The sequence below is a fragment of the Leuresthes tenuis genome, unplaced genomic scaffold (genome assembly GCF_036924035.1).
Source record: "Leuresthes tenuis unplaced genomic scaffold, fLeuTen1.0.hap1 SCAF_2, whole genome shotgun sequence".
Taxonomy (NCBI): domain Eukaryota; kingdom Metazoa; phylum Chordata; class Actinopteri; order Atheriniformes; family Atherinopsidae; genus Leuresthes; species Leuresthes tenuis.
In genome coordinates, this window is record NW_027325356.1 from 2,272,022 (window position 1) to 2,279,725 (window position 7,704).

At 40.3% G+C, this 7,704-nt stretch overlaps 1 non-coding gene across 1 annotated transcript; it reads left to right on the top strand.

The window, feature by feature from the left end:
- The first annotated feature begins 7,399 nt into the window (after positions 1–7,399).
- Positions 7,400–7,471, top strand: trnat-cgu (transfer RNA threonine (anticodon CGU)). Its single transcript has one exon. It is a non-coding gene; the product is annotated as a tRNA-Thr (tRNA).
- The last annotated feature ends 233 nt before the right edge of the window (positions 7,472–7,704 follow it).

Sequence of the window (7,704 nt, forward strand, 5' to 3'; positions counted from 1 at the left end):
TGGTTTGATGGGATGAGAACAGCTGAGTGGAAGTCACATGTCGAGCTTTTTCACATCTGAAAATAAAACCGACACCACATGGGACGGAGGGTTAGAGCACATTTTGACTTGCTCAGTTGCCATAATTCAAAATGAACGTGCAGGTTCTCTGCAGATCAGTTTGTTTTATTTTCTCCGGTCATCATTTCTGAAAATGTTCCATAAATAAAGAAGCAGAAAGATAATCTGATGGATGTCACTGGATGGCTACAGTTTCACCCACTCACTTTTTAAAATTCCCTTCTTTTAACACATTAAGCTTTTGGAAAAAGTATCAGAATCAATATCAACAAAATCACCTTTGATTTTACTTTATATTGGAATGAAAATGAGTGGCATCATCCATCACTGCCATACAGCAACATGAGAGATTCTATGAGTCTGTTTCGATTAAAAAAAACATAATAGAAAAGAGAAATTGTGTGCAATAGCTGCTTTAAGCCCTGTTCAGATGGGTTTTACACCCTAAGGAGCCGCGATTCCTTGTAACGTCTCTATTTTCTTAAATAAAGTAAAATTACCAGGCAAAACTTTTACCAGAACAGAATGGCATAAAGAACCATAACTCTGCTCAGACGTTGCCTCTTTCAATCACAGTAAACCAGACATGTTCACAAGTCATTTTTTCCAAGTCCAAGTCATGTCTTAAGTCTTTGTGTTTGAATCCAAGTCAAGTCTTAAGTCTTTGTGTTTGAATCCAAGTCAGGTCTCAAGTCTTTGAGGATCAATAAAAAGTCAAGTCTCAAGTCTTTGTGTTCAAATCCAAGTCATGTCTCAAGTCTTTTGACCCAAGTCCAAGTCAAGTCTCAAGTCTCTGTGTTCGAGTCCAAGTCAGGTCTCAAGTCTTTGAGGATCAATAAAAAGTCAAGTCTCAAGTCTTTGTGTTCAAATCCAGGTCATGTCTCAAGTCTTTGAGGACCAATAACAAGTCAACTCTCAAGTTTTTATGTCCGAGTCCAAGTTAATTCTCAAGTCTTTGTGTTCGAGTCCAAGTCAGGTCTCAAGTCTTTTGACCCGAGTCCAAGTCAAGTCTCAAGTCTTTCAGGACCAATAACAAGTCTTTCAGGACTTGGGCAGCTAAATGTGGATGAAAACTAGTGAACCTGGAACCAGAACAAAGGGGAATCGGGCCATTCCTTTGTTCTTGGTCGTCCACTCCTCCCTTTATCCAACACTGTCCCTGTTTCTTGTGCCCGACTTAACGGACGTGACGGTGGATCTCTTCCATACTTAGTTCTGTAGTTTGTAATATATGCTATAGTTTGCCTTTGTAATATATCTCTTAAACATATCTCTTGTATATTATAGGGTGCACATGTTAGCTGTAAGAGCTTTGAACCTATTAATTATAACCTATAATGTTAACTTCCAGCATCTGACAGAAAAATGTGAACAAACCCATTATCCCCTTAAACATTATTTCAGTGAACAAGCTTTCATCGGCCTCCTCCATCTCTGTACTGACCGGATTTAAGTGAACACTCCTGACATGCTGTTGTCATGCATTTGCCTTTTTCAGGTTCTCAGCGTGTCACAGCCTGCATTAACCTTCCTGAGCAACAAAACCGAAGCACGAAAACAAAGCGTTTGTGTGCTGAAAGCGGCGAGCAGCTGATACTGAGCAAACCTAAATATACCAGAAGCAGGAATGAGTCAGGATGTTAGCCAACAGACACTAACTCAGCTGGACTTTGGTACAGATGTAAAGAAAATAAGTCTCTGACAGCAGGCTGATGAGATAAATGTGAGTTTGTATGAGCCATCTGAGGAAATCTCGGCTGCTTCTCCAACACCTTCTCGACCCAGAGTGGAAGACACTTTTAGATGCCTTTGTCATGTTTCAGGATATTTATTTAATTATGACTCAATGCAGATTATCGCCTCGCCACCCACAGCAGAGAGAATAATGGGGTCAGCAAAGAGTGTGACTGTGTGTGCGCCACAGAAGATTAGTTTTGACAGTGTTTTATACTGATTATAATGAGAATAAATTAAGCTTTAAGTATGTTTGCCGATGATGGAGAGGGAGGTTGTTAATGCCTGGACTCACGGGTCAAGTAAACAGCCTCACAAAACCAAGCAAAACTAATCGAATTTAACCGTGAAATTTCATTCGGTAAACAGACAAAAATGTCATTATAAATTCATATTTTTAGTTTAAAATGATACTTAACTAATTACTGACAACAAATCTAAAAGTTGAGTTTATTTTGGTGTGTATCAAAATGAAATTTAACGACAGGAACATGCGCCTGTGTGAAGAAAAGAGTCATTATAATGAGAAGCTACCTGAAAGCCATGAAATAACGAGTGTTGGCTGTAGCACCTGTGCTCAGAGCTGACAGTGGGCAGGTAAAGGTAACTGGTTTAAGCACAGTTCAACAATAACGTGCTTTAGGGAGAAAACATTCATCAAAATAACAAGTTAAACTGTGAAAATTATCAGTTCGATGTCCTTAAATCCACCAAAATACAAACAGGTTGAGTTTAGTTTGAATTATTCTGGGTTAAAACACAGAAGATTAATAAAATACCTTAATCTGGAACGTATTTTGGCCCCAAATGAAGCCAGTGCTGAGACCTCAGAGCTGAGCCTGTGCTTCTCGGCAGGATTACTGGTTTTCTGACGTAATTTCAGGTGGATTTTCAGCTTTTTCATGCAGCTGGTTTGGTTCTTACTGAGGGGTTTATGGCCACTTCTCAATGTGAGTGTTGTAAGACTCGTACTACTCACCTGCGCTCAGACTGACTCGCAGCTCATCTTTACAGGGACACAGCTTTTGTTGGTGAAGGGCAAAGGGACCTGCTGCAGGTGAATCTTTGCTCGTTACTGTATTTATGGAGTAAAATAAATGAGTGTCCTCACAGGGAAACACCAGCAGACTGCAATTAAAAATTAAAAGTCAATCTGGTTACTGATGCTTGCTTATAAAAACAGATGTTAGACCTAAACAACTATCATTTGTACTCAATGTAATGCTGGGTAATGTGGCTCTCTGGCTCCCCCTACAGGTGTAGGATGTAACAGCACAGGGGTAGAAACAAATCTCTGTGAGCCCTGCACATGCACAGCCATACTCATGGTTAACTTCTCATGTTGAAGAGGCAAAACAGACGCCATCAAAAGGCCACAAAAATGTCCAAGCGACTGTAAAGCAAAGCCTGTGGAGACCAAAGTCTGCTGTAACTGCCTCTGAGCCCCCGGCTGACCAATGGAAAAACATCCCACAGATTCAGTTTCCTCTGAAAATAATGAAGCTGTCTTCATTTGGACTCTTGTACCTTTAGTTGAGTTTTTACTGACTGCATCACCTGCATCTCATTTGTTATTTTCAGTGAGTTAGTGTTTTTTTTTTTTGGTGTTTTCTCTGTTATGACTTTAAGTTTTTCAGGTTTCTGTTCAGTATTTAGTTTCTTGCCATGTTTTCCGCAGTCAGTCTTGCACATCATTAGGTTCTTTGTTCACAGCTGCGCTCCAGCACCAATCCCCCCCCACCCCCACAGTATTTTAGTTTCCAGGTTCCCTCAGTTCTTTGCCACCATTCATCAGGTTGGTCAGGTCCAGTCAGTCACGTTTTTCATAGTTCATGTCAGGGCTTCTGTTTTGGGATTCTGGCTAAGCTGCGCTTTTTGTTTGTGTTTAAAAATCAAGTTTTGCTTTATAAATATCTGCATCTGGGACCTAACTCTTGCCAAGCCACACCACAGCTTACCCCCCTTTTTTTTAGCTTTATTCTGAGTTTGTTTTGCTTAAATTCTCCCTGTTTGGATTTTCTGTTCTTCTGGATATCCTGATGTTTTTGCTTTGGTTTGCAATAAAGTTAATTTCAGCCACCTGCCTGCATCCTGAGTCAAGTCTTCTCTGGCTGGGTGGATGTACCATGAACCACAGTAAAACTCCTCAGTGCAGGAACAGAAGTGGTTCGCATTCGGAGTCTCGCTATGACAAAAAAAAGAGGCTTGGTTTGCATCAAAATCTCCAAACGATGTGAAATAAGTTCAGAGAGCTGAAAAAAATGAGCTGAAAGAAAAAAGCTGACACCATGATGTATGTAACACACATCTTTGGTCTTGACAGGTGTTACAGCCGTGCATTTCTATCTCTGGAAGCAGGTCCAATCAGAAACGGTTATGTGGAGCTTGACATTCTCACCACGTAGTAATTTAATGTCTGTTTGGACTCGGCTGTAATTCCTCCAGTGAGCACAGCAGGACTCAGATTCGTTGGTACATCAGTTTATTCAGTCTTTGTGTTAAGATGAAAACAGAAAACAAGGTAACGTTTGGTTGCCTTGTTTTTTTAATGTAAAAATCAATCACATCTGACAGTGAGATTTCCATTTATTTATTCATTTAACACAACTTCAGTGCAGCAGGTTCTTGATAAATTAGCATCCAGTTCTGCTGACAGCATGGATCTGTTTGACAGTTAAAGAGAGAAACGCTCAATTAGATGCTCAAATAAGAAAAAAACTTATTTATACCTTAAAAAGTGCTCAGTTACATTGGTCAACTTTAGTGAACCATGCCAGATTCACAAGTTCCAAGTTTGATTTTTGCTAAACTTAAAGAAATATGAAGGCTTCATGACACTAACAACACAAACAGTAACTTTCTTCAACACCTCTGGATCTGACATTTTTCCTATGGTCAGACAAAATATAAGTAGAATTGGACGTCCCGAAACAAAAGTTTCGCAGGAACGGCTGGTATAATTGGGCTAACAGGGCTCAGCCCTCCCTACATTATTCAATAAAAAAGAGAATATAATATATAAATAATTCAACAACAAATTGTTTTTTAATTTTTGAATTTAATCTGAACTGAAACCTATGAAATCGGTGAAAACGGGCTAATTATCTACAGCCCAAGCGAAGCAACTCAGTTACACTTGACTTTTCTTCAACATTTGAGTGACAGGTTGCAAGTCCCGCCCCCTCCATTTGTGGCTTATTTGGGCTAAATCTGTACAGCCCAAAGCCAGCAGATTTGGGCCAATCACAGACGACTCTACTTGAGTGCGTGGCCTGTGGAGGAGGACAAAGAGGAAGGAGAGGAGATGGCAGCAGGCAAAACACTCCAGGTGTGCCATTACCTGGCCACACATGACAGTAACCGTCTGACTCTGTGTGAAAGTGCTGCACGGCTCCATGAAGGTGTCAGAAGCTTTACTGGATAAAGATAAACCAGAGGATCCTCTGTTTCATGTTAAAGGTTAACTGGTAGTTATAACTGGTAGTTAAAGTGCCATTTTCAGGTTTTGTTAGCTGGCTGTTGAGCCACTTCCTGGCCTTACGGCTTCATCCTCCTGCATCCTGTTTCAGCAGAGGAGTTGAATAAATCACACTAATGTAAATGTAAATGTAATTTATTTCTACAGCCCTTTACAACAATCCATTTCGGTGTATCAAAGTGCTTTACAGCAGATAATAAATAAAGAAAAGAATAAGTACAAAACAATAAAATAACAGTAAACGCAATAAAATACAGCAAAATTGAATAAGATAATATAAAAGAGTCACCATACTACTGGGTATTAAAAGCCATCTGAAATAAATATGTTTTTAGCCTAGATTTAAAGAGGATTTAATTAGATTTAATGTCTGACCCAACACTACAGGTCTGTCAAATTAGGGTATTATTGATAGGAAAGAATAAAAAAACACGTTTGGACAGAATGGATTTTATAAGAAGATAAGAGGGGAGCGGTCCAGGTTTGTGTAGCTGAGTGACGTTCCACACGTGTTTTTAAGCTTGTTGATGTGCTGTTTTAAAGGTTTGTTCATCATCACTTATCTCTTCTGTAAAAACAACTGAAAGCTCTCGACTGGCAGGCAGGACTGATGGGTAATAAGGCAAATAAATGTCATGTTTTTCAGTTTTCAGACCTGTGGAAATAGCACAATAACATTTATGTGGGTTAAAAATATCTCAGTTGTTAAAGTCTGTCAGCCTTAGCAGCTGAAGAGGAAGGAGACAAATCACCTTTTTTTACTAATCTGAGACAGAAATAAAATGTTTATAACATAGATTCTTCTTCAAATCCTCCATGATCAGTACCCTGTGTAGTGTTCAGGAGGCAGGAGCCTCTCCCACCCATACTGGGCAAGAACTGGGGTCCAATCCGGACATGCACCAGCCAATCACAGGCCGAGCAACAGCACAGTGCATCTGGAGTTGGCTCTGTTTGTGTACTGGTCTGGAATAATTCAAGCAGGCATGACACAAATGGTCCAAAGATCACAAACTGACCACCAGGGACGAGCTTTTATTCTTTCCCTAACCTTCGGTTGCACTTTGATGTAGAGGGCTCATTACAGCCATGCAGCTCACTGAATGTGATTTAACACAGCATGAGAGAAAAAAACAGTTTGCAGGAAGAGGCTGAAGAGGTGGAAAGAGTGAGATGAAGCAACTCGGAGCAGACAGAAGGTATGAAGGCTGCCCTGGTTATAAAGTCTGTTCATTTGGTGGGACAGACCAGCGCTTCTCTTTGTCCGCCTGAACTAGTAAAAGACTAATAAGATAAAGCTAAAACAGTAATATAGTTAAATCATTCAGTACATTCTAATGAATCAAATAATTCTCCCTCTTTATGTTAAGAAGTTTGCACGTCAGGAATAGGAATGCTGCCATCATTAATGTCTGTGTTGTTGCTCATTTTCATGCACACTGGCTGCACAAATCCTGTCACTAATCCACTGTGATTTACAATTCTGCCGCTGTAATCCCAAAATACCAACTCTGAAATGAAAGAAAAGCCTGAAAAGAACAAATACCATCTTTCAAATCTTTGCAGAATGATTGTAAGCTCAACAACGAGTCTGACACAGCTCTGACGGACTCAGCTGATCAGGTAATGGATATATAGACGGGTTTCTGTGCAACATCATCACAGAGGTGCATGCACGATGGGGCAGGGGGCAGTTTTCATCTTAATCTGTTTAGCGGTGCAGAGACGACAGATTCTGCCAACCTGCAAAAAGATTGATGGAAATTGTTCATTACTGTGACCGCTGTTAGCCAAAAGCAGAAGATTGTACATCCAGAGAAGTAAACCGTTGACTGGGATCCTGTGAGAATAACTTCAAGGAGAATGTTATTCTATGAATCTAAGGATTTGTAAGCCAGGACATGTTTCATTGAATAAATACTTCCTGAATTGTCAGGTCACACAGTTACTGAACAGGAAATGTTTGAGCACTCATTGTCAAGAACAATTACTGTTGCTATAACCAGCGCTGCCCAAGCTAACAAGCTAACATTAGCCATCAGTGCAGCCGCTGTCCCACACCAAGTTAGCTGTCAGCTATGCTATGCTAGCTATGCTATGCTATCCGATATTAGCACCTAACAACAGGGCATGGTGGCCAAGTGGTAAGGCGTTGGTCTCGTAAACCAAAGATCATGGGTTCAATCCCCATCCGTGCCTGGATATTTATGTAGCAGCTTCAGTTATCTTGCTAATATGGCGTGCAAATCACTCAGAATACTTCATAATGTTGTTCCGTGATGGTGGAATAACCTACGAAGTGCTACCAGAACAAATGCATTCCTGTCTTCTAGAAACTCTTGAAGAGCCAGCTCTTCAGAGATCATCTCCAGCTCTGTACTTCCCTCTATGCCTGCACTCAGACTTAGTATTGTTAGCTCTGATGTTATACC